Source organism: Nerophis ophidion, linkage group LG07 (assembly GCF_033978795.1).
Source record: "Nerophis ophidion isolate RoL-2023_Sa linkage group LG07, RoL_Noph_v1.0, whole genome shotgun sequence".
NCBI classification, from domain to species: domain Eukaryota; kingdom Metazoa; phylum Chordata; class Actinopteri; order Syngnathiformes; family Syngnathidae; genus Nerophis; species Nerophis ophidion.
The window spans coordinates 42,405,266-42,414,911 of record NC_084617.1 but is presented as its reverse complement, the minus strand read 5'-3'; the positions used below and the strand labels follow the sequence as shown (position 1 = coordinate 42,414,911).

The 9,646-nt window shown below is 36.6% G+C and overlaps 1 protein-coding gene across 5 annotated transcripts in view; it reads left to right on the top strand.

Moving 5' to 3' along the window:
• fsta (follistatin a) overlaps positions 1-129 on the top strand; it is a 15,667-nt gene extending 15,538 nt beyond the window's left edge. For all 5 annotated transcript variants that reach the window (XM_061906184.1, XM_061906183.1, XM_061906187.1 and 2 more), the window contains one exon: positions 1-129. This exon is cut by the window's left edge. The gene's annotated coding sequence lies outside the window, so the exon portion shown is untranslated.
• Positions 130-9,646: the final 9,517 nt, after the last annotated feature.

Here is a 9,646-nt window from a genome sequence, read left to right as displayed (position 1 = left end):
GAAATACACAAATTCTCTTATGAATATATAGTTTTGTATTTTTTATGTAAATGTCATATGTACATAACAAAGTTTGAGGGTATTTGTACAGATATGAAAAGTAAAACAATAAAAGTTTTTTTTCCCTTATACTTCTGTTGACTGTTGTCGTTTGTGGATATGCATGAATATGACTTTAAACAAAATAGGGTGTTTTTAGGGGTGTGAGGGGTTTCCCCAGGGAATGTGCTTTATCAGTATCATGCTTCTAAAACAGGGGTCTCAAACACGCGGCCCGCGGACCAATTGCGGCCCGCGAAACGTTATTTTGCGGCCCCCACCTTAATATGAAAGTTTGATGTTAGTGCGGCCCAATGAATGGCGCTTCACAGCGTTGTGTGTGGTGCTGAAGGAATCTACCAATCCCCCGGCGCCACTGTAAACAAAAGACGAGCCCAGTAGCTTCCGAAGCACTCCGCCGAAGGACCAAGCGACAATACAAGACTGTGGTGCACCGGACCCCAGCGCTGATACTCCGACAGAGAGTCGCTGGGCTAATCGGACGTGTAACGCGTTAGTCGTGATGTTAGCCCGTTCGGGGCTAATTGTGCTACCGTAACTGTAAACTCCACGGCGAGGTCCCCCTCGCCCCTCGCCCGTTGGCTCAAGACAGAGACAATTTTTGTTATTTGGGTGCAAAATGGCTCTTTCAACATTCTTGGTTGCTTACCCCTGCGTTATTGGAAAAGCAGCAAATGAGTGAAAGCGACAGAAACGTTGCCATGGAGACAAGGCTTTTCTTACGTGCCTGGCTGCAGTCACACCGCGACACCTGTCCGTCAGTAATAACAGTCCCCGATAACCTGGACCAATTCAAACCGTTATTTTTTTTTTATTATTGTTTAATTTGCATTACCTCCCTCAACGAACACTACATATATTTCTATATGACGCCGGATAACACTCCGGGAGGCGTCACTTTTTTGCACTCGCTATTATCCGCCGACCGCCGTGTCGCTGTAGGTAGGAAAAGCGGATATAACATTATTTTCCGTGTGTTGGCTCAATACAAATATATCCCACAATCCCAAACATATCTTCTTTCAAAGCCTGCAGTGAAGAAAAGGGTTCAAGATGTGCAAAGACAATTCCAGGAAAAGTGGGCGATGCAATATTTCTTTGTTGAGCACAGGGGCACCCCTACGTGTCTTTTTTGCACAATTTGAAACGTCATTATACAACTACACATGCTGAGGGGTATGCAATATTTTTTTAAAGAAATTTTTTCTTGTGGCCCAGCCTCACCCAGACTCTACATCCAGTGGCCCCGAGGTAAAGTGAGTTTGAGACCCCTGTTCTAAAAGCAGTGCACTACAAAGCATGACCATGGACTTGACTTCCTCATTTTGATTAGGAAAAAAAAAAAAAAAAAAAAAAAAAAGACGTCCATTCATCCATCCATTTTATACTGCTTGTCCCTACAATTGGGCGGAAGGCAGGGTACACCTGGGTACACCAAATAAGTCGCAATTAGCACAAATGTTTTATTTGTTTTTGTTTTGTAGGTTCATGTGTTTTATATAGTTGAATAATGTAGCTGATCAATTTGAATTTGTTATTATTTATTGACTTAAAAAAATATATATTGTTTTTTTTTATTTCAGGCTATTACATCTCTTATTTTACAGACTAAAAAACAATGTTAATGAGGTTAGTATTTGTTTTACTTCTATTTTATTCAATGTTAATAAGGATGCATTGGTTGATTGGCAACACTAAATTGGCCCTAGTGTGTGAATGTGAGTGTGAATGTTGTCTGTCTATCTGTGTTGGCCCTGCGATGAGGTGGCGACTTGTCCAGGGTGTACCCCGCCTTCCGCCCGATTGTAGCTGAGATAGGCGCCAGCGCCCCCTGCATCCCCAAAAGGGAATAAGCGGTAGAAAATGGATGGATGGATGTTGCGCAACCCCCTCAACCCCGAAAGGGACGAGCGGTAGAAAATGGATAGATGGATGGATGTTACGCAGAGGTGCACTTAAAACAATTGTATAAACAACCAATATTATTTATAGTAGCGGCAGCAAGTGTGTGTGGACACAAATGATGTTCCAAATGAAGATAAGATGACTGGTGGTATTAATGTTAGTCATGATGAAGGTTTCAGGTAAGATGGAGCCGACAGTATCCCAGCTGACTTGGGTATAGCATCGACTGGTCACATAACACACTAACTAGGGCTGGATGATTCTGGCAAAAATTATGATTAATTATTAATTAATTTGAAAACATGAATATTTATTGTACCACCAAAACTTAACTTTAAATATAGTTAAAAAATAGACTGGGTATAAATTAGTAACGAATAAACCACAAGATGTAAAAATAATAATAGCAATAACAATACATTTAAATAACAATAGCAATATAAAAAAAAAAAAACATTCTGTTTATCTATATTAACTGTTTTATATTCTTTTTTTTTTACCTTTTGAACTTATTTTACCACCAAAGACTTTTTCTGTAAAATAAAATGTTATCAAATATTTGTTAATTAAAAGCAAAAATCCTCACATTTATTGGTGCAATACAACTTTGGACAATTTTGACCAGTATTTTTAGATTCAAGCATAACATTTGTGTAAATGTAACAATAAGTGCTTTAAGTTTACTATGCTTGTGTAAAGTATGTTTTGTTAATTGTTATTTTGTTAGCGCAGTCCGACCGGATGTGGTACACCGCGCTATTATTGTGAAGGGGGGAAGTTTGCTGTTCTGTTGTTCTTAGCTTGACAATTAAAAAGGCGACTCCCTGGAAGCTGTTAATAAAAAAAGAGAGCACCTCTCAAGTTGCGAGTGCTGTTTGTACATTGATGTTATGTCCATGATTTCCTTCACAACACAACGGATGATATGTGTTGTGTATGTATGATTGGTTGTGCATTGATGTTACATCCATGATGTCGTTCACAACAACACAATAGACAACATGTGTTGTGTGTGTATGATTGTTTGTACATTGATGTTACATCCATGATGTCGTTCACAACACAAAAGATGAGATATATTTTGTGTGTATGATTGTATGTACATTGGTGTTACATCCATGATCAACACAACAGATGAGATGTGTTGTGTGTGTATAATTTTTTGTACATTAATGCTACATTTGTTATGATCCACGCAGCGGATCATAATCTGTTTAGGTTTTTCGGGTCACGTATGTTTTTCTGTTAGTCTTGGACTCCTTTTGCTCCTGTTCATGCACCTGAGTTTGTTACCATAGCAACTTATTACTTTCACTTGCCGCTTGTGCTCCCGACGCACACCTGTTTGTCATCACTGACATTATTATTTAAGCCTGCCTTTGCCGGTCTGTCGGTCTGGCTTCTTTGTTTTTGCATCACACGACTGCCACATAAGTTTATTCTTGTCTTCCTGCCCCTGCTAAGTATCACAGTCTGTGCTAAGTATTAGCCTTAGCTTCCGGTGCGCTCGGCACCTCATCAAGTCGGGTTGTTTTCTGTTTTTGTACCAGTATTGTTATTTTATAATTAAATCAAGTTGCTACCTGAAAGTCGTGTCCGGTTTTCGTCCTTTGCATCCTGGTAGAACAAAAATCCCGCATCATCATGCGACCCGCTCGTGACAACATCCATGATGTCGTTCATAACAACACAACAGACGAGATGTGTTGTGTGTTTGTGATTGTTTGTACATTGATGTTACATCCATGATGTCGTTCACAACACAATAGATGACATGTGTTGTGTGTGTATGATTGTATGTATATGTATGTTACATCCATGATCACCACAACAAATGAGATGTATTATGTGTGTATGATTGTTTGTACATTAATGTTACATCCATGATGTCGCTCATAACAACACAACAGATGAGATGTGTTGTGTGTGTATGATTGTTTGTACGTTGATGTTACATCCATGATGTCGTTAACAACACAACAGACGAGATGTGTTGTGTGTGTGTGATTGTTTGTACGTTGATGTTACACCCATGATGTCGTTCACAACATATGAGATGTGTTGTGTGTATGATTGTTTGTACGTTGATGTTACATCCATGATGTCGTTCACAACAGATGAGATGTGTTGTGTTATGATTGTTTATACGTTGATTTTACATCCATGATGTTGTTCACAACAGATGAGATGAGTTGTGTGTTTGATTGTTTGTACATTGATGTTACATCCATGTCGTTCACAACAACACAACAGAGGATGTGTTGTGTGTGTATGATTGTTTGTACATTGACCTTACATCCATGATGTCGTCCACAACAATACAACAGATTAGATGTGTTTTGTGTGTATAATTGTTTGTACAATGATGTACATCCGTGATGTTGTTCACAACAACACAACAGAAGACTTATTGTGTGTGTATGATTGTTTGTATATTGACGTTACATCAATGATGTCGTCCACAACAATACAACAGATTAAATGTGTTGTGTGTGTATGATTGTTTGTACAATGATGTTGCATCCATGATGTTGTTCACAACAACACAACAGATGACATGAGTTGTGTGTGTATGATTGTTTGTACATTGATGTTACATCCATGTTGTCGTTCACAACAACACAACATCAATCAATCAATGTTTACTTATATAGCCCTAAATCACAAGTATCTCATAACGCTGCACAAGCCACAACGACATTCTCGGCTCAGATCCCACATCAAGGCAAGAAATAACTCAACCCAATGGGATAACAATGAGAAATCCTGGAGTGGACCGCAGATGTGTGGACCCCTTAAGTGCCAGAGGTGGGTAGAGTAGCCAGAAATTGTACTCAAGTAAGAGTACTGTTACTTTAGAGATTTATTACTCAAGTAAAAGTAAGGAGTAGTCACCCAAATATTTACTTGAGTAAAAGTAAAAAGTATGTTGTTAAAAAACTACTCAAGTACTGAGTAACTGATGAGTAACCTTATTACGGCAACAAATAATGCACAAAAACATAAAAACAGCAATGAGCAAATTCAGAGCCAGGAATATCTCTTAAGCAACTAAAACAATAATATATATTAAATAATAGTACATTAAAATAAAATAAAAAAATGGCCCATTGAGCCACAATAACTTAACAGCACCATAGCCTCAGTAGGCATTCATTGATTTGATTGATGGATTAAAACTTGTATTAGTAGATTGCACAGTACAGTACATATTCCGTACAATTGACCACTAAATGGTAACACCCCAATAAGTTTTTCAACGTTTATCAATTACTTAGTAAAGACCAAGTTGAGGTGATCTACCTCATATATACATATACATACACACACATATCATTTATACACACACATATCATTTATACACACACAAATCATTTATACACACACAAATCATATATATATACATACATTTATATATACAGTATATCATTTATTTTGCCGTTTTTGTTCACATGTTGAAGGTGTTTTAATGAATATACATGCATGTTTAACATATAGATTCCCATCTTTCATGAAGACAACAATATAAGTTAGTGTATTACCTGATTCTGATGACTTGCAATGATTGGAATCAGACGTCCACGTTTTCAATTGGAGGAGAAAAAAAGTTCCTCTTTTCTGTCTAATACTACATGAAAGTCGTTGGTTTTTGGCATCTTATCTGTCCAGCTTCCATATTCGTTTTTATACACTTTACAAGAAATACATTGGCGGCAAACTCCGTAGTTTGCTAGCTTGTTTGCACTGGCTTTCGGAGACTCTTATTTTGTTAGCGCAGGCGCGATGGAGCGGCACTTTTATTGTGAAGACAGGAACTGTGCGATCAGTCTTTAGGCTTTTGACGGGAAGTACGGTTGAAATAAAATGTGTCCTTTTTCCTTTAGACTTTTGATTAATTGATTGAAACTTTTATTATTAGATTGCACAGTACAGTTCATATTCCGTGCAATTGACCACTAAATGGTAACACCCCAATACGTTTTTCAACTTGTTTAAGTCGGGTCATGTGACCGCCTGGCTCTGTTTGATTGGTCCAACGTCACCAGTGACTGCATGTGATTGGTGAAACGCAGGCATGCATAGATTCTACTTTGAAGCTCTGTCATTACCAAAACAAACATTAATAGATCGATAAAAAAATGTAGCGAGCTGAATAAATGGAACGGAGTAAAAGTAGCGTTTCTTCTCTATAAATATACTCAAGTAAAAGTAAAAGTATGTTGCAGAAAAACTACTCGTAGAAGTACAATTCATCCCAAAAGTTACTCAAGTAAATGTAACGGAGTAAATGTAGCGCGTTACTACCCACCTCTGTTAAGTGCACAGGAAGCCAGTGCAGGTGAGCCAGTGATCCAACTTTCTTCTTCTTGTCAAAAGTCTAGCAGCCGCATTTTGTACCAACCGTAATCTTTTAATGCTAGACATCGGGAGACCCGAAAATAATACGTTACAGCAATCGAGACGAGACGTAACGAACGCATGAGCAATGATCTCAGCGTCGCTAGTGGACAAAATGGAACACATTTTAGCGATATCACGGAGATGAAATAAAGTCTCATATCTGTCTAATTCTGTGATCAATTGTTTCTCTTTTATTGCTCCTAAGGAACCCTTAGGAGCAATAAATAAGCTAAAAAGAGACAAGACATCACTGAGACAAAGGAGGTTGAGTTGAGAAAACCATTTGAGCAATATTTGAGAAGTGGGATACACAGAAGAGAGCTCATGTATGTATGCCATTGATCTCAATTATGTCTCATTTATTTTAAAGGATAATAAAAAGATAAATAAATGAGATGTATGAGCAATAAAAGAAATCTCATGTATGTCTTGATTATTTCTCTTAACTCAAATTTGAGAATCATGAGAACAAATTGAGAGTGCAATTTAAATATTCAACATCTGACTTAATTAGAAATAACACTAAACAAATACTCAAATATTGAAAGGTGTATCACTTTATTTGGCTACACAAAAATACAAAATATAATATAAAAATAGATTAAATACAAAAATTAGGACATACATAATGTACATATTGACATTCACAATACTTAAAACAACATAGAAAACAATATACAAAAAATAAAACAAATACAAAATAAATGAATTTGACCTTAAGTACTCACTTTGTTATTGTGAAAAAGTCAGGTGTAGTTTTTTGACTCCTTGTTGAGCAAACCATGTACCTTAGTTAAAAAAACACTTGACTTCATCTCAGTAAAAGAACACTTGACTTCATCTCACTAAGAGGGTGAGTAAATGACCAAATTTCCATTTTTGAAATATTCCAAGCAAAAACTGAAATACATTTATAAAATTGTAACCGTGCTGTCTGGAACTGCTCTACATACAAAAAATAATCACACATTGAAAACCAGGGATACTTAACATTTTTACCTTGGGGCACGACCAACTTTTCCAGTACACAGGGGTCTAGGGCCAACTGAAATATAAACACTGAATTAGTCATCTTACACTAAAGTGTATTACAACCGAGTACCATTGCTGCTCATATGGACGGACCACAGCTAAGAAACAGATATTTATTGACGGCTTCCAAGGGGTACTCGCAGCCAAACAGTGGGCCCCAGCTCTATGATTAAGAAACACTGTTGTAAATAGAACAGCTTCCTGCGATAACAATATAATATTTGGTACACAAATGATCATTGAAACATTTTGAAATTGGTTACAAAAGCTACTAATATACCTGATTATGTAAGCAGTAACATACTGCGTCATTTCCGGTTGCATTATTTTTTTTATTTGGAAAAAACTTTGCACTGTGAAGGGATATTAGCCGCTAGCTTGTTAATGAGGTTGCATCAATGCCAAATTTGCTTGACACAGCACACCTCAATATGCATTATCACAGAATAACGTGGTACTAAAAGCTACATCATAGGGCAATTTTTTACAATATATACTGCGCAAACCTAGACCAAACTATTTAACATGTTTACCAAGGAAACATCCTACCACAGGATGAACTTGACAGGTACAAGGGCCTACTTAAAACCGGCTCTGGCCCGACATTTGTTTACCAAAGCTTTATTGAACTTGGCCTCAATATTGTCCCAATCAGGAAGGGTACCGCATCGCAGGACATACGCTGCAAGGCAAGAACATAATAATCAGCCATTCGTAATTTTGTCCCACATCAGTTTTTACAGGTATCAAATCTATGCAATGCAATGCAATAACAATAATAATGCAAATTCAAATGTATTGCTTTTTAATGCAATTTTTTTGGTACTTAAAAAAATGTAATGCCCATGTGCGACTGTATATAGTTTTTTTTTTTTTAGTATAGTAAAAAGCTTACAATTATCTGTATACATAGTTGCAAGCATCAGACAAGTTAATTAGTTAAAAAGTTTACATTAACTGTTACTATCTAGTGTATTAGAATTGGCTTACAAAGCTGTTTAATTGGAGAATGTATTTTTATTTATTTATTTTTGTTGAGTAGCATCTGGTGTTTTGACTGTGTGCATGGCCGTAGACAATCGCTAATTAAAAGGTTCCGACTATCAAAAATATTAAAAGGAGAACTGCATTTAAACCCTCTAAACAAACATCCCATTCTGCATCAGATGATCAATATAATATACCCGTTAGCCATTTATTTAGTTGTGTCTGTTTGAAACATGCTGTAAGTATATATACATTCTCTGAAAATATGACTTATAATAGCCACAAACTGGAGGATACCATTTTTAATCAGGATACAATTTGCTTTAAAATAGTTCAAAGGTTTTATGGAATAATAAACGAACATCATACCAGGATTGCAAATTATGCATGTGTTTGGAAATGGATCATCGATTTAAACATTTTAGAAAAATACAGAACAATATTGGTAAAAATGCCAATAAGATGCATTTGAAAAAAGGCTATGGCAATTAAACATATTGAATTTATTGTATTTTACACCTTCTCTGTTGTTTAAAATGTTTATAGTAAATAACAAGTATGTATCAAGTGTCCGGCAGCTGAAGGAACATGTATTCATTTATTGTGGGAATGTCAGAGAATAAAAGAGTTGTGGTCTAATGAGAAAATTGCCTTGTTTGTCCATCCTAGGCTAGCGTAGATCACTTGAGGCACTTGCATCACAACAGTTGCTAATGTTAGGCAAGTTAGCTCATATGTGTTGAAGTGGAGATGATTGAAATAAACGACTCAGTGTATGAAAAAAGCTCAGCTTCTCCATTATCCTGACATGGTGTCACAGTTAAGGACTACATGCCTACAGTAACCAAAGAGTGGAAAAGTTTATGCCCCCGGAGCAGTTTCATTTTGCTTTATTGAAGCAGTGCTTTTGTCGTGTTCCCACCTTACATTACCTCTTGTATGCAGTTTGACAGCCGCAGTTAAAAAAAGAAACACACAGACGGACTAAAAATTTCGATGACCGTAACCCTCTTAAGTTAATTTTCATTTACCGTTTGACATATTGATTGTCCGCCATGTCCTACAATCATATTCAATTTTTTAAATGCCTCTGGGCAATGCATTTAATGCTTTTTATTGCCGTTTAAAGCCTTAATTTACGCAAAATCATTAATACACACAACCACACTTCAAGTTGATGGACATAACACTATATTGCTCATCATAACGCTAGTTTTTAGTCAATCACAAATTGTAATTATGTAACATTCAGTTATGCTTC